Here is a 19,028-nt window from a genome sequence, read left to right as displayed (position 1 = left end):
GAAAACATTGTAAATCGCACCTGATTTAATATCTCCTGATCAAAGCAACACTACTGTGAGGACAACAATAATCATTTCGTTTAATTGCATTATTTCTGTTATACCACAGTACAAACAGTAGCTCTTACTGGCCAAAAGTTGGATGAAATTGTATCCCTCTTAAGCACAGAGAAATTTACCATGTTTACAACTAAATGCAAAACTTTTTTTGCTATTGTTTAATTATTAAAGGTGGAAATATATGCAAGAGGTCATCAATTTGGTTTAATTAAATTGTAATTGTGCAAATGTTATATTCATCAAAGATGAGCTACTAGCAATACATAAACAGCGTATGGTTGATAAAATGCTTTTTACTGATTATAGGCAGGAGTTATAACTTGTTATGCATAATCAGTTGAAGGCGTTTTTACTAATATAATATCAGTTTTGAAAAACATTTTAATATTTTCAAAAATCCATTTGAAATGCCGGGTTTTGGCCAAATTTGGGTGACATATCGAACAATAAGGTACGATATAAAGAGTATAGAGAGTTATAGTGTTCGTTACATGTTCTATGTTATGCCCATGAACAAGCACCGTCTGTTCCGGCAAATTATCGGCAAGTGCCTTCATGAATTTACTTGTTTCAAACTATGCCTTTCACAGACCTAGCATGCAATTATCGCAATTATGTAATTATGCAATTCGACAGCTGTACCACACATGGGAGCACAATAGACGAGAGAGGTGTTGCATCTTTTTCAGAATTCCATTTCAACGCACACAAACTTGAATAGCTAAAATGAAGATTACATTTCGTATTGTATGGTTTGCGTCCCTTTCTGTTGTCAATAACTCGTACAGACCTACCGGCATATCGGATAAAGTCGTGTTCATACCGTTCTCATGTTCCAATAAGACTTGAACCTAACTAGTCCCAGATCAATATGGAAAAATGTCTAAGGAGCTCATGAACTATCTTGAAGGACTCTTATATATTACCAAAATCACTGAGTTATACAAACTCTCAATGAGTACTCGGGATGGGTCAGATCATGCTAAATAACACTCTAACTTGTCCCTTTAATTTTAATAGCAACATAATCTAGTACAAAGCCGTAGCACTCAAACCATACCGTACAAATATCTGTTCTCGTGCATTGCCGTAGAATGTCAAAGTAGTTTCGAAGATTTTATAAAGTAATGATACTAATGCTTATACATCGCATGCAAACTTGCAACAGGCTCGTGTCTATGGGAAAAAAAACCATTAACTTGCCGTGTCAAAATAATTCTTCAATCCAACTCAGCGGTTATTACTAGCGAGTTGAAACTATCGACAAATGTCGTAACCATGTGGAAGGGGTATCAATTACAAATACAATTAACGTATATTACTCGTGCTTGTGGAAATTTAAGTTAAATCACATTTGTATCACATATTTCCTTAATCTTAATTTACTTTCGACGTTTGAAGTAATATACTTTTATTGCTTTTCCCATAATAGTGTACATTGCATTCTATTGTTACCATTTTTCTTGACTTATTTTGCGAATTTGTTAAAAGACAACAGTCATCGTTAAGACGTGTAGCCCTTTCCAATGCATCCACACGTAGAAATGTTCCTGGCAACTAGTAGTGATAATTGCTGGAGTTGCATCTAATAATGTCATAAAGAAAGCGACTGCTTCATAAAAGCATTACAATAACTACCTTATTTTTATTTGGGGATTTGCGTGTTTTCTTCATTTAGGACTGTTGGGATAAGAGTGAGGTTTGTGCACTTAAACTGGTTTAAACCCCCAGTAAATTTACATTTTGCTGACCGTTCCAAGGCGGTGCCTAACAATCCTTGATAAACATACCTAGTTTGTATATATAGTATGTATGCAATGTGCTGTTTGTGGAATTTTGTGCTGTTCTTCCATGTTTCTTGTTTGTGATTTTTTGTTTTTATGTTATATGGCTTTTACTAAGTGCCATTAAACCGGGTTTATGTTTAAACATTTTGCTACTGAGCTTGTTTCTTTTTTTCTTGCATAAATATTTGAGAAAATAATTTCAAATGTATATGAAAAATACAAAGCAATACATAAATGGAGTGAATGTTGTTTATCAACAATGCAACAAAAATAACTATTAGAAACGACACTTGTTATTAAATGTGTGTATTGTTAAAATGTATCAACAGTAGTAGCAGCAACAAATAAAAGGCAAACACAAACAACCATCTAGATTGGAAATTTATTTAGAATTAGCAATTATTGACTGCGATAACAGTAATAGTTTATTAACACTTAATAAACATTAAAGTACCCGTATATCACAAGAACAGTCGAACCCCGTTGCCTCGAGTTCGCTAGGCTCGAATTCCTCGTTGGCTCTAGATATCAAGGACAGATTTCTTTAAGCTGAAAGTTAACAATCCGGCTTGGCTTGGATTTTCAGACACTCGAGGAATTTAGGAGTTCGAGCCAACGGGGTTCGACTTTACTTAATAGAAATATGCATACCTTTTATACTTAACACGTGCACTAACATAAACATGTTGTTGTTTTTTGTACTTTTGGCATGTTCTCTTCGCACGGTTACCATACAAGTTAGTTTCATACACGTTAGGCTGCAATTTATTCTTACTTTGTTATTTGCCTTACATGATTTCGATAAGTGCCTACGATAGATTTTATCAGATCGATGCATTCAACAAGAGGACGGCCGTTCACTTCCAAATCCTCTTTTTACCTCGTCCAGAATTTTATTTTCAAAAAATGGAACAATTCCTTTTATATTTGCCACAGTATGCATGTTTTCACCACCGTCTTACAGGTCATTTATGTGTTGGGCCAATATAAAAGTTTCCGGTTGATGTGTGATACAAGATGACACCTAACAGCTACCTTCCTCCTGATGAGGTACTTTATGCCTCTTAAGAAAGGTACACCTTATTATGTAAACTATTAATGTATATGTGATGCTCAAATTCATATCACTAAAAAGAAATATCATATGGCGGTTTTTTCAGTAAACTATTTGTATCAAATATGCTTTGCATACATGAAGCAAAATTCGAAACATTTGCCATTATGTATTGAGAAGTGAAACATGACATTAAATGGTATTCGAAATATAACTGAAATTTTCTGATTAAGTGTATACATACAAGGTCCTTTCATTCAGCATTTGCATCATACAACAGAACAAACAAACGCCTACATTAACAATAATTGAAGCATCAGGGGCAATCCGACCTTTAATCGTGATTAACGGCAGAAGGATCAGCTCCAAAATCTAAACCTCACACTTGGCCAAATTATTATCAACAGACGCGTACGATAAGACACTCATAATACACTTATCATAAATATGCAAGGGATGTGTGAAAAAGCCTTTGATAATATTGATCATGAATTCATGTTTAAAATTCTAGAATATTTTAATTTTGGTAACTCTTTCAATAAATGGATACAATTATTTTATTACGATATACAGGCTTGTATAACTAACAACGGTCATTTATCAGATTTTTTTTACGATTGAACGCGGTGTAAGGCAAGGTTGTTCCCTATCCCCTTATTTATTTATAATACTATATATAGTATAGAAATGCTTTCCATAGCAATAAGAAACAATTCTAATATAAAGAGAATAATCAAAGATAATGAAGAATTCAAAAACACTTTATTCGCTGATGATGCAACTTTTTTGTTAATAGTACTGAAGCTTCTATTTACGCCCTTCTTAACACAATTAACGATTTTAGCAATAGCTCAGGTTTAAAATTGAATATGAATAAGTCTATAGTATTGAGGGCTGGTTCACAACGCTTCACTGATATGTTGTTGTTTTTTTTGCAAAATGAAGCAATTTAAGTGGACATCGGATCAAGCGACAACGTTAGGCATTGTATTTACAAATGATAGAAACAAACGCATAGAATTAAATTACAAATGTAAAATTGAAAAACTATATTCAACATTGAATAGATGGAAAAACATGGTTTAACATTGATTGGTAAAATAACGGTTATTAAAACGTTTGCAGTTCCAAAAATTGTGTTTCATTAACGGTTCTTAAAAACCCTCCAGAACAGATTATTAAATCCATTGTAAAACACCTTTACAGCTTTTTTATGGGATGGAAAGCCAGAACAGATAGCAAGAAACATTATAACACAGGATTATAAAAATGGTGGATTAAAAATGATCGATTTTATATCAACAATAAAAACAAGCTGGATTAAAAGAATATTTGACGATTCCATCAATTGTAGTTGTAAAGTACCGTCTCTAAAGGAAATAAATAAACTTGGTGGTAAAATTTTACTTGAGGGAAAATTTTCACCGAAATATATCCTACCTGTTAAACAGAATAAATTTCTAAAAGATATACTTACAAGTTGGGCAAGATTACATTTTACTGAGAAAATAGAACATATTCCAACGCAAATAATTTGGTATAATGAATATATCAACACATGTAAACACCTATTTTTACAAAGAATGGTATACAGATTTTGTCATATACATACCCCATTTATTTAATAACACGACAAAACAATTTTACACATTTAAAGAACTTAGAATAAAGTATATTATGCCAAACATAGATTTTCTAAAATATCATTCACTTATTTCAAGTATACCAGATAAATACAAACATACGTTAAAAAGCAACTGTACAAACATGGGTCCAAAAGTCAAATTGATTGACAAAATAATAGGAATAAAAAACAAACAAATATGTATATGAGCATTATATGAAACAAACCATTAAAGGAGTGATGAATAACCTCAAAATAAATGGAATAATGTATTTGTAAACGACTGGAAATCGATATATTTAAATCCCATTAAATGTACTATAGACACAAATAGGATAGTCCAATATACCCTTTGTAGTATGTGTAACATGAATATCGAAACAATAAAGCACTTGTTCAGGGGGACCCATCAAATTCAAGTTTTTTGGTCAAACATAAAAAACTAATCATTAAAAATAATATCCCAGAACTTATTGATTATGAAACAATATAATTTGGTGTACAGCCCAAAACAGATATTTCAGTAATAACTAATTTCATTATATAAGCAGTAAAATACTATATCTACAAGTGTAAGGTGAACCAATCTCAACTTAAATACGAATATCTTATTAAATTCGTTAAAGAAAGTAAAGAAATGGAAGCAACAATAGCCTTAACTAAAAACAAACTGAACATACATAATAGAAAATGGAATCGACTGGTTTTGGAATTACCACATAAAACCTTTTCTTTGCAAAACATACCCTCTGCTTCTATTATTAAAAATATATATACATGAATGTACATAGCAGCTCTACCTACAAAGCTGACAGCGATAGATTTTGTTCAGTATTCACAGATATATATACATGGACATTAGTAAGATGTTACTCGTTTATCAGTATTATGTGTATATAATATTTACTGATGTAATAATATATACAAAAGTTAATAAAAAAATATGCAAGAGATGTGTATGACAAAATACATTATTCCGTATTCCAACTAGACAAATACGGTCTATATTTAACTTTACTGACATTAAATCCTAAGAAGCATCATTGCACCATTTTAAAATGACGTCATAAAACAAATCAGTGCGTCAATAAAATGCAATGTAGTATGTTATTAAGTGTTTTTACTGATTTAAGCCTGTCATGTATATAAGGCCTACAAAAAAAGACATTTGGTTCGGGTAACCTGACCCTACTTACGGAATAGGCGCCGACCCTACCGTTTTTATAGTCGATTTGAAAAAGTAAAATAAAAAAGGCTTTTTAATATGTAGTCTAAAACCTTAAATGCATATTCAGAAGATAACTTTAACACGTTTTCCAATGATGAAAATTACATTCTAATATAAAGCCTTATATTAAAAAAAAAAACCTACCTACCCTACCTATTTTTGAAAAGGATGTTACCCTAACCAAACAATTTATTTTTTAGGCCTTATAAACAAGGCGGAACATAACAATTCTTGATAAACATACCTAGTATTTTATATATAGTATGTATACACTGTGCTGTTTGTGGAGTTTTGTGTTGTTCTTCTATGTTTCTTGTTTGTGATTTTATGTTCTATGTCTTTGGCGTTTAGCCTGTTCCATTTAGCCGGGTTTATGTTTAAACGTTTTGCTACTGAGCTTGTTTCTATATGAACTACAGCCACAAACATATTAACATCACAAATAAAAACAACAAAAGCAAACTTACACCACATAAACGGATTTACACACCACAAACAAACCATACCCTCTTCAAAACTGCTCTACCTCATCAGAGCATGCATTAACTTGATTCTAATGAAGAATAACGCCAAAATCAACATATAAACTGATAAATTAATTTCAAGTACTCAACGACTGCTTAGCATCTTCACTTGTTAAAGAAGAAACCATGTTGAAGCAACAGTGCTAGCAATTAAGAGTAACGATAAAATCATTTTAAGACAACTGTCTGACATAGCTCGACATAACAAGATTTAAAGTCATGCCTTCATTTAATCTTATAATGAAAGTATAACTGAACAACTTAGGAGCAAAAACACAATGACAATATAAATAAAAACAATACACATTTAGAAATCTTATGTCTTCGAGACGGAAAAACGAAATGAATTACGAAATACGAACACTATTTCATAAATGAGGCAGATGTGTTAGCCAAAAAAGAGCAAATGGTCTTAAAAATAACTTTCAAACTTCAAGACTACCATTCGCACACTAGATTTCTCACCTCGAGCGTAAGCGGTTTTGAGAAATATTTCAATATCGGAAAAAAGGTAAATAGAGTTAAGGTTAATTGAAACTAAAGAGGAAGATACTAAAAGCACTGCTTGTGGAGACTTTAAGAAAAAATGACATACGCGTTATAAATGTAAGTCAATTAATGCCGTCGCAAGGAGTTGAGATAAACATGAATTAAATCTGCTAGAAAATCTTTTTTTAATACTAAAAGCCATGATTAACATAAATAAGTACCAACATACCGTCTTCTTATTGGAGGAAACATTTTGATTTTACAAAAACTTTTTTACAGTACATGTATTGCAATTGATAATCCGGAATTTAAGACTGCAGTTGTATTTAAAGAGTTTGTCGTAATGCTTAATCAAATATTATAAAAAAAGGTTTTCCTCAATTTCCGATATCTAGATCATTGCTTTAACAATTAAGCAGTGATTAATTTATTACAGGAACAAAGTTCATCCACGTCCGAACATACTAACGATCCTTACTAATTGCGACAATGAATACACCATAAAACGGGGACATTGGAACATCGCCATCTGAAGACTGACAATTTACAATTTTTAAAGTTAAAATCATCCCGCTTGATTTCAAGTTTGATGGTCAATTTCTCATCAATGCACTAAGAACATGTAGACGTGTTTTTGAATTCCTTAGACTTAAAGATGTTGAGCATGCATTCACTCTCATAACAATATAAAAATAAATATGCAAGTAGAGTTGCATAATTAGCACCCAAAGGGTACAAATTGTTTGCCGAATTTAATGAATGAATCATCAAGTAAACAACAAAGCACTTCACAAACGTTTTGATCATGTGTTAATAATATGAAATAAATTGAGCATTATTAAATTATGTTTCCTTTCCATTTACAGATAGTTAATGTAGTATTTTCTCGAACATTTGTTTTTTTTTAAATTAGGTGCGTAAATTTTTGAATAAATAGATGTTGAGAAAAAGACGTATAGAGAGTTGAAAAATCTAAGACGAAATTGGCGTGGTTGCAACAAACCCTTTACTTTCAATACTACTAACACCATGTGAAGAGTCATTGATAGACCAGAACAGGTGTATTTCAGAGTTCTCATATACATTGTTAATACATTTAACATGCGTTTTAATCGCTGTCAAACAAGATGTAAAGCCAATCAGCTGAATGTTAAACAGACACGTAAAACAAAACATAAAACGTAATAAGCATACAAACACATTTCACAAATATCAAACTATTGTTTTGAGTAGATGTTTGGTATGAAAGCTTTGTAAGTCACAGCTCAACAGTAGGTTAGTATGTAAACGGCTTGAACAATATATGATCATAACGCAACATAGCTTAGTTTACAGAGACATATTTTCAGTTACAAAATCAAATGGTGGTTTAAATAAGCATACCCAAATATAAAAAACTATGCATTGCTGGATTAATAAAGGTCATACAAACTATGAACTTACTTAAGACTAACCACAATAAAACGTTGAATCGGCTAACGTAACAACACTTAGATTTATCACAAAAAGTATTTTCTTTATCAAAAAAGTTACATAATTGCTGTTGCTGGTCCTTATTTGTTTGCTTGCATCAACCAAGTGGATTTGGAACCAAATTCGCTATAAGCCTTAAATAATCAATACTGACCTCCAAAAACCAAACGCTATCAATTAGGGTTTGAGACGTTTGAACACCGACACAAAATCTTTTTTGCACTTTCCCTAAATGTTTGTCCACTAAGCACATATACGTAGAAATTAAGAGCCTGATTCAGAAACTGAACATAGATACATAGCATTACAACTGTCATCCGCTCCAGTCCGCCCATGTGTTCAAGGGACCCCGCATTCCGTAGCAAGTTTATCGCTCTGAAGGGAATATTTGTTATGATGAAGGTGATGTTGGCTCCAACGAGATTGCGTGTTATCGACACAAGCCTCGTTTGACGTCGCGTTGTATCATTCCCAGGCGCCGATTGCCGTAATCTGATTAAAATGATGATGCTTCCAACACTGAGAACCCAGAACGGAATGACAAAGTTGAAGACAAATTCCGTCCAGTGATAATAATGAACACCGTTTTGGAACTTTTCGAAAATCATAAAGCCTTTAAATTTTTCCACATATTTCAAGTATATAAAAGTGAAAATGCGAATCGCGTTAAAGCCCGACAGTATCAAGCACACGATGATTTCTAAGGTAACCACGAGTTTAACAGTGCAAATCCCTTTCACTTTCAGCGGAAAGAGGACACTTATTATTCTTTCAATGGTAATAATGACAAGTGTCCACGTTGACATTGTTAGAGCGCACGTAATAAGCCATTCCGCAATCTTTAATCCTCTTGCAGTGTTGAACAAAGACACATTTAAAAATATTGAAATTGAGAAACGCAATGGTCCGAATGTTATTATAAAAATGTCCATCACAGCTAATATCGAGAAGAGTATGCCGGTTGAGGAGGCTTGAGGACCACGGTTTGGCATTATCTTTATGATCGGTATGTTTCCAAAGTACGCTGAAATGACCATCGGAATGTACGCCGCGGCGGTTGTAGTGTATAGACGTTCAAACGTCCAATACCCGCCTTCAACATTCGAACTATTGTTTATTGATCCGGTTTCATTAGACATTTATTTTTTTACAGACAAAATGTTATTTCGACAACCGTCTTCAATGATCCTTAAAACGCAAAATACACTTGCACGACATATAACGTGCTTATAGCTTCAACATCACCTAACCGGCAATCGCTTGATTTTATATACAACTTGATGGCCAATAAAGCGAGTTGATGAAATGCCCTAAACGGTTCTTAATGGAAAAATATGACATGGGGAAGCTAGATTAATGAATTATGCTCCTTAACATTCATCATAGGTGATATGTTTATAAATGGCTAACGTTTCTATTTAATAAATCATACTAAGGGTGACCCCCTTGGGCCTTGATGATGAATTGAATACGAAAGATTTTGCCCGCAACGGAAACTGTTCTGTTTTGAATAGACTAGGATTTTAATAATATAAAACACCGAATTAATACCATGGGAATATTATATCCAGTTACCAAAATCAGTCAAGGTATGATTTATTCTGCTTTAGGTTTAATCGCCTACAGTCGAATATCGAAATGACTGCCTTTTCACGTTCTAGCTCAATATTAATGGTGATCTGACGTAATTTGGAAATTGAAATTAATTTCGAAAATGAAAAGTGATAATACTATTACTTTATTTCTTTATTTATGCGTTTTAAATTTAAAAAAAACACGCAAATGATTATAAATCATTCAACATTATATTGCAGAACCTTTCCTTGTGACAGCAACCCAATATAAATCATAACGGTTTGTCCGACTTTTGCATCGAACTCGTATAAAAGACTATCCAACCTAATCAGTGTATTTTCCGATACTCGTTTCCTAATAAGCGCGAGTACTTGCGGTAGTGTTGCGTACTGCTAGTACAAACACGCATGCGTGAACGTTATTTTTTATCCAGATCGACGACTTTGGGGACAAGGTAGATATAAACAAGTATACACATGAATAATTAAAACCTGTAAGGCCATCTCAAATATTCCCAATTCATATCGACGACTTCAGTTTCATCTTTTAAAGTGCGCCATATGCCTCATTCCTTTACATTGCATTATTGTCTCAATACATTTATAATCACGGTTAATTTTCTATGCGAATATGACTTTGCAGTGACTTAATTGTGCCTCTGACGACGTTCGGAGCATCAACTTAAGCATATGATGATAATTTTACACACACAGTCCAAAATGCATGCTATATTGTCACTTTTACATTTTATACAGCCAACTTAATGATATATGACTATGAAAAATATGATATTACTACCATTTATTAATGCCATGACATTTATATTACCTGGAGCGGTAGTGAAATTATATTTTATAATACAACAATGCAGAAAAATGCATACCGGTTGCGTTCATCCACGTGCATTATATTAGCGTTTAGGCGATCATATTATGACATATTTTACATGCACTGCGACTACCTTTTTTGAAGGGAAAGCAGACTAGATTAAAATGAAATTTCACGATTTTAAATGTCTGGTCCATAAATCTTCAAGCATATATATATATGTAGGATCAAAACTTATTTTGCAACAAAAATCGGTTCATAATACAAGGAAAACAGTAAGGGATGTTTATTAATTTATTCTCCAACATCAAAATGTTTTCAAACCTTTCATGCAAACTTCTAAAAAAGGGAAGGCATATTTAAAAATATACAAAAGCGCTGCTACTTAGATTTTTTGTTGTTTACCATTAAGAGAAATATTAAGCTTAGATTTATTGTAGAATGCCTGGTTTGATTATATGCAAAGGTGGTTTTATGTGTGTTTTATTGAAACAGAATAGGAAAAATAGCTTTAGCACGCTTAAATAAACAATATACTTTCTACATTTAAGAAATACCTTTTATTTGTTTGAAGACTGAAGTACATGTTCTGAATACGACTTTACGGGATAAAGGTTTACCTTTGAATTAAACATAAAAGGAATGAAGACACTAATAATTAAATGCCGACGTATTGTGTCAAACATACGGAGTGGTTAGGTATTAATCAAAGACCATGTAGCACATGAAATAAATGTTGTTCTCGAGTAATGCCATTAGAAAATATGTATGTAACACTAGCAGTTAAAGTAGAGAATTATCAACAACACTGACAATATAAAACATGGTCGTGACCATATGAAACCTTGCTGTATAGTTTAGTTATACAATGTTAACTGCACATTTTAGCCAAGCACCCAACGCTCTACGAATGCCTTCAAGGCTTAGGCTAAAAAACACAATATACAGAATAACACGGACACACCGCACATGCATCACTATACATTTATTTTAGGGACAGCGTATGGTTTGTAAAATGCACTCTTTTTTATTACGACGTGAAGTGAGGTAAATCATTAGAAGGTTAAAAAGAGGATGCTGACAGGTAGAACCATTCAGCAAATGTTGAAATTTGCTCAAATATCGTCTTTGAATACCACGATTGTCAATGATTCAGCAGATCCTTGTTGCGTGATTGGTTGATTGACATTATCACCTGATGTTATTAATATTTTGCTAAAAGGTCGAAATATCTATTGTTAAAGTCTGTGTGGCCTATCGGTTAAGGCGCCGGCGGTTGTCTATTTTGTTCTTTACTTTACTGGCGTGTGTTCGCATCCAACTTAAACCGAAATATTTGGTCGTACGTTAATTGTATTATTTTCTGGAATTTCGATATCATAGAGAAAATGAATGATGCAAACTGGGAAACCCAATTGTTGGTCAAAACCATGAGCGAGTCTCTTTAACATATGTAATACTGCTCGAAAATATTAACATAAGGATAATTTTACATGAACATGCATTAAATATTAGTCTAATTAATATGCATGGTTGATATTTATCTTTAAAGGCCTTCCACAATGCAAACATCGTTTGAAGGACCTAAACACATAATGATTATTATTTTTTTATTATTTAGTTTTGAGGTTTACTCTTTAGAAGGCATAATACATATATCCGTTGCAACATGTTTCAGTGTAATGAGGAGTTGCATAAACACGGTAAAGATCTTTAATCAGAAAATACAAACAATTCTGGTCATGTTTTCAAAAATATAACATATTTCATCCTTTAAAATATTCCTTTTCTTAATTTTGGGAAGTTCAATAATTCGGTACACATATTGTTTTCTCGTTCGCAAACACTCTTTTCGTTTAATTATACTAGCCGTGAGAGTGTACACGGCCATGACCAGGACAATGAAAAGTCGTTTCGATAACTTTTTGTTTATACTCGCTAATTTCCGTTAACTTTCTTAAGTAATTAGACATAAATGAATTCAGTTATTCCAGTTATTTCTCTTTGTTACAAACAAATATATTAGTAAGTTCCCTTATGGTGGAATTAGCTTCTAAATTAATGAATAGCTGTCCAGCTCCGTCAAAGCTCGCTTGTATTAATGCGCTGAGTCCGGCGGGTAAGCGTAGTACTTGGTCATTTGGCGGAATGGTTGTAAAGTGATAAAACAATCGGCAGTCAATCAAAGAGAGAAGGTTTGGTAACAGGAGTCATCAATAAACTATTAATATTACATTATAGACGTTAAACAGAGGGTCCCCGTGGCTTCAGCCCCCATACATAACGACCGCACATTTATTTGAATCCATACGGAACACTTTACGTATACCAATCAACGGTAAGGTAGCCGGACAAATATTTTCGTAAATTCATGTAACGTCATAGAGCCGCTGTATGCCACAACACTCTCTTTTAACTGAACTCATAATATTATGTCCTGTCGGAGTCGGGCCGGTGTGATATGAACTCTCAAACTGTGATGGGAACGTGATTATACATAATTTATCCATTCCTGAAAATGTCAATCATGTGATAACAAAACGATATCACAAGGTTATTAAAAAGGGAAATAAAATCTTTCAAATTGTTCGTATAAAAGTAAGAATCCTCGTTATTTAATAATCAATAAAGAATTTTTATAAAATAACTTTTTACTTTTTGTTTCATTTTTATGTGAAAAAACTAAGCTAATGCGCTAATATTAGTCTCTAGTTTGCCTACTAGAAAATTTCAGTTTGTCCACTAGTGCATTTCGAAATGATTCCTAATAAGAAGCTTCCATCCGACCTGTATAACGACGTGTTTGGTGCCATTTCGAGAAGTAAGAAGCTTCCATCCGACCTGTATACCGACGTGTTTGGTGCCATTTCCAGAAGTAAGAAGCTTCCATCCGACCTATATAACGACGTGTTTGGTGCCATTTCCAGAAGTAAGAAGCTTCCATCCGACCTGTATACCGACGTGTTCGGTGCCATTTCCAGAAGTAAGAAACTTCCATCCGACCTGTATACCGACGTGTTTGGTGCCATTTCGAGAAGTAAGAAGCTTCCATCCGACCTGTATACCAACGTGTTTGGTGCCATTTCGAGAAGGAAGAAGCTTCCATCCGACCTGTAGACCGACGTGTTTGGTGCCCTTTCCAGAAGTAAGAAGCTTCCATCCGACCTGTAGACCGACGTGTTTGGTGCCATTTCCAGAAGTAAGAAGCTTCCATCCGACCTGTATACCGACGTGTTCGGTGCCATTTCCAGAAGTAAGAAGCTTCCATCCGACCTGTATACCGACGTGTTTGGTGCCCTTTCCAGAAGTAAGAAGCTTCCATCCGACCTGTATAACGACGTGTTTGGTGCCATTTCGAGAAGTAAGAAGCTTCCATCCGACCTGTATACCGACGTGTTTTGTGCCATTTCGAGAAGTAAAAAGCTTCCATCCGACCTATATAACGACGTGTTTGGTGCCATTTCGAGAAGTAAGAAGCTTCCATCCGACCTGTAGACCGACGTGTTTGGTGCCATTTCGAGAAGTAAGAAGCTTCCATCCGACCTGTATACCGACGTGTTTTGTGCCATTTCCAGAAGTAAGAAGCTTCCATCCGACCTGTATAACGACGTGTTTGGTGCCATTTCGAGAAGTAAGAAGCTTCCATCCGACCTATATAACGACGTGTTTGGTGCCATTTCGAGAAGTAAGAAGCTTCCATCCGACCTGTAGACCGACGTGTTTGGTGCCATTTCCAGAAGTAAGAAGCTTCCATCCGACCTGTATACCGACGTGTTTGGTGCCATTTCCAGAAGTAAGAAGCTTCCATCCGACCTATATAACGACGTGTTTGGTGCCATTTCGAGAAGTAAGAAGCTTCCATCCGACCTGTAGACCGACGTGTTTGGTGCCATTTCCAGAAGTAAGAAGCTTCCATCCGACCTGTATACCGACGTGTTTGGTGCCATTTCCAGAAGTAAGAAGCTCCCATCCGACCTGTATACCGACGTGTTTGGTGCCATTTCCAGAAGTAAGAAGCTTCCATCCGACCTATATAACGACGTGTTTGGTGCCATTTCCAGAAGTAAGAAGCTTCCATCCGACCTGTATAACGACGTGTTTGGTGCCATTTCCAGAAGTAAGAAGCTTCCATCCGACCTATATAACGACGTGTTTGGTGCCATTTCCAGAAGTAAGAAGCTTCCATCCGACCTGTATAACGACGTGTTTGGTGCCATATCCAGAAGTAAGAAGCTTCCATCCGACCTGTATACCGACGTGTTCGGTGCCATTTCCAGAAGTAAGAAACTTCCATCCGACCTGTATACCGACGTGTTTGGTGCCATTTCGAGAAGTAAGAAGCTTCCATCCGACCTGTATACCAACGTGTTTGGTGCCATTTCGAGAAGTAAGAAGCTTCCATCCGACCTGTAGACCGACGTGTTTGGTGCCCTTTCCAGAAGTAAGAAGCTTCCATCCGACCTGTAGACCGACGTGTTTGGTGCCATTTCCAGAAGTAAGAAGCTTCCATCCGACCTGTATACCGACGTGTTCGGTGCCATTTCCAGAAGTAAGAAGCTTCCATCCGACCTGTATACCGACGTGTTTGGTGCCCTTTCCAGAAGTAAGAAGCTTCCATCCGACCTGTATAACGACGTGTTTGGTGCCATTTCGAGAAGTAAGAAGCTTCCATCCGACCTGTATACCGACGTGTTTTGTGCCATTTCGAGAAGTAAAAAGCTTCCATCCGACCTATATAACGACGTGTTTGGTGCCATTTCGAGAAGTAAGAAGCTTCCATCCGACCTGTAGACCGACGTGTTTGGTGCCATTTCGAGAAGTAAGAAGCTTCCATCCGACCTGTATACCGACGTGTTTTGTGCCATTTCCAGAAGTAAGAAGCTTCCATCCGACCTGTATAACGACGTGTTTGGTGCCATTTCGAGAAGTAAGAAGCTTCCATCCGACCTATATAACGACGTGTTTGGTGCCATTTCGAGAAGTAAGAAGCTTCCATCCGACCTGTAGACCGACGTGTTTGGTGCCATTTCCAGAAGTAAGAAGCTTCCATCCGACCTGTATACCGACGTGTTTGGTGCCATTTCCAGAAGTAAGAAGCTCCCATCCGACCTGTATACCGACGTGTTTGGTGCCATTTCCAGAAGTAAGAAGCTTCCATCCGACCTATATAACGACGTGTTTGGTGCCATTTCCAGAAGTAAGAAGCTTCCATCCGACCTGTATAACGACGTGTTTGGTGCCATTTCCAGAAGTAAGAAGCTTCCATCCGACCTATATAACGACGTGTTTGGTGCCATTTCCAGAAGTAAGAAGCTTCCATCCGACCTGTATAACGACGTGTTTGGTGCCATATCCAGAAGTAAGAAGCTTCCATCCGACCTGTATACCGACGTGTTTGGTGCCCTTTCCAGAAGTAAGAAGCTTCCATCCGACCTGTATAACGACGTGTTTGGTGCCATATCCAGAAGTAAGAAGCTTCCATCCGACCTGTATACCGACGTGTTTGGTGCCATTTCCAGAAGTAAGAAGCTTCCATCCGACCTGTATACCGACGTGTTTGGTGCCATTTCGAGAAGTAAGAAGCTTCCATCCGACCTGTATACCGACGTGTTCGGTGCCATTTCCAGAAGTAAGAAGCTTCCATCCGACCTGTATACCGACGTGTTCGGTGCCATTTCCAGAAGTAAGAAGCTTCCATCCGACCTGTATACCGACGTGTTTGGTGCCATTTCGAGAAGTAAGAAGCTTCCATCCGACCTGTATACCGACGTGTTTTGTGCCATTTCGAGAAGTAAAAAGCTTCCATCCGACCTGTATACCGACGTGTTTTGTGCCATTTCGAGAAGTAAAAAGCTTCCATCCGACCTGTATACCGACGTGTTCGGTGCCATTTCTAGAAGTAAGAAGCTTCCATCCGACCTGTATACCGACGTGTTTTGTGCCATTTCCAGAAGTAAGCCATGTTGTCTTGCATTAATGCTTTTTATATTCAAGATCAAGTAGTTTCCTCACAAGTAAAGTATAACCTTCTTTGCAATATTTCTTAATTGTGTATATGCTTTCAAATAAAAGCAATAGTTAGACGATATGAAGTAACATGTTTATGATTACGAATGGGTAGATTTTAACTGTCTTAGAATACTACTATTACGTATACTTTAACTCCATACACGTGTTTCTGACAACTTGGAGTAGGTTTAGGTTGACATTTCATAGGTTTTTATTGTTATAACAGTCTATAAGTAGAGCATATGTATTTTATATGTATATTTTCTTATGAAAATCATTGCGTTATTACCCATGCTTATAAAAGAAAATGTAAGTCGATTATTAAGGATACATGAATACAATTGTCCTCGCAAATAGACAATGTCTAGCTTAGAAGTGCTAAGTATTGTTTGAATACTACGCTTTTCAAAGTTTACAAAAGATGCTTGATTTTAACTGGAACCTTTAACAAAATGTCCTAAATATTAAAAAAGCACATATCAACCCACAACTTCTGTTGGTAGACAATATCAATATTCCATTCCCATATTATGTTTTATCGTTCATCTTTTCTATCTGCTAAAACTTTCGTTACAAATGTGTTGCATGTTCCGTTCCGTGGACATAGATGGGGCTTGACAAATAATCGGTAAGAACATGAGTTTTGACATTTTATACGGTTGTATGCATTAATTTAATAACGTGAATTTTATAACATCGCGAACTATGAATTCATTACCTCAAATAGTATCTAAGGACGAGATTCAGTTTCAATTAATACTGTGCCCCTCGCATGTTTTCTCATATTTGATTTTCTATTTTTTTCCTCGATATTGCCATGGCATGTGTTAATTCAACTATATGTAAGAATAACTCTAACATAGGAAAACATTTTGGTAAGTTTCTTCCCCTTGCGTTTCAATACATATCTTGGAGCTGATATGCTTATTGTATGACAATGTCATATTACGTACCAGCTGTATTGCGTATACAAATTGTGATCATAACAGTACATTTATGACTAACTTAGTCTAATGGTGACATGGGGCCGGATGTTTTCTTTGTGTATTTCTTTGTTCATTTACTGGTGCATATAACACATTTCACGGTAATAACCAATTCATTGTATTACTTGCTAGCTTATTTACACATGCTTAGCATGCACATCTAGTAAGACATAAAATGCGATAAAGAAAAAAAATACTATGTGTGACAGTGAATATGTACATAGATATATACAATGTTTATCAATGTTTGTGATAACAGAGCGACATAAACTAGAATGAGGAGTTCAACTTCATCGTTTTCACGTAGGAATACTCTTTACTTTAGAATCATTTAAGTATTTATTTAAATAGTTGTGGTCAAATTATTACTATCTTCTTTCTAATCTGGTTATTTGCCTTTTTTACCTTAGTAATTTCAATCTGTCCAATGTTAAACTACTTAAAGTATCCCGTTACATACTTTTAAAGATGGCTGAAAGAACGAGACGCGTCGCCTTGGTAACTGGGTTTACGAGCGAAATTGGGCTCGGAATCGCCCATTGTCTTGCTTCGACTGGATGTGACGTCATCGTTCAGGTATTATCATCCCAAAGCATCATCGATGATGCTCTTACGGAGCTTAGAAGGTCCATTTAATATGTCCATTATTTTATAGAACGCATGTTAGCAATAATATGAATTATCGATTGGATGTTGTGTTCTTTTTTGTACTTTTTTGCGTGAATGTGTGTGTGTGTGTGTGTGTGTGCGTGTGTGCGTGTGTGCGTGCGTGCGTGCGTGCGTGCGTGCGTGTGTTTGTTTGTGTGCGTGCGTGTGTTTGTGTGTTTGTGTGTGTGTGTGTGTGTGTGTGTGTGTGTGTTTTATTATTATTATCCATTTTTGATGTTTTTACTAATTTATTTTTTTAATATTTTTTAGGGGGTGGGATATCAGTGTTTTATTAATATGAGTGTCATTGCTTAATACTCTAGTCTTATCGTAAGGTGCAATAGACTGGTTAAATTAATCTATTTTTCATAGTTTTCTAGATTTTTTATATATAAAACTTTCAGAAAAAAATAGATTCTTGTAGAATTTGAAAGGTAGTCCTGGAAGATTTTTGTAGAATGTTCTGAAATATTTTCATTGATACATAAGGGCAAACTTCACTGATCGTTGTATGATTGAGGTATGTGAACATTAACAATTTCAAGATAAGGCATGATATGTTGTAATATTTTCAACATTATTCTTTATTCAATTTCACAGTATTTATTTGTAAATATATTTTTGTAAAACTGTTAGTATATAAATGTATTTTTTTATTTTTTTTTAACAACGGAAACAAACAACTTGTTGCTTTTGTTTATAAAGAAATACATAGCGTAGAAATGGACAAATATCAGGAAAAC

This window comes from Mya arenaria, chromosome 15, assembly GCF_026914265.1.
Source record: "Mya arenaria isolate MELC-2E11 chromosome 15, ASM2691426v1".
In the NCBI taxonomy this organism is placed as follows: domain Eukaryota; kingdom Metazoa; phylum Mollusca; class Bivalvia; order Myida; family Myidae; genus Mya; species Mya arenaria.
Note: the sequence above shows the minus strand (reverse complement) of the source record.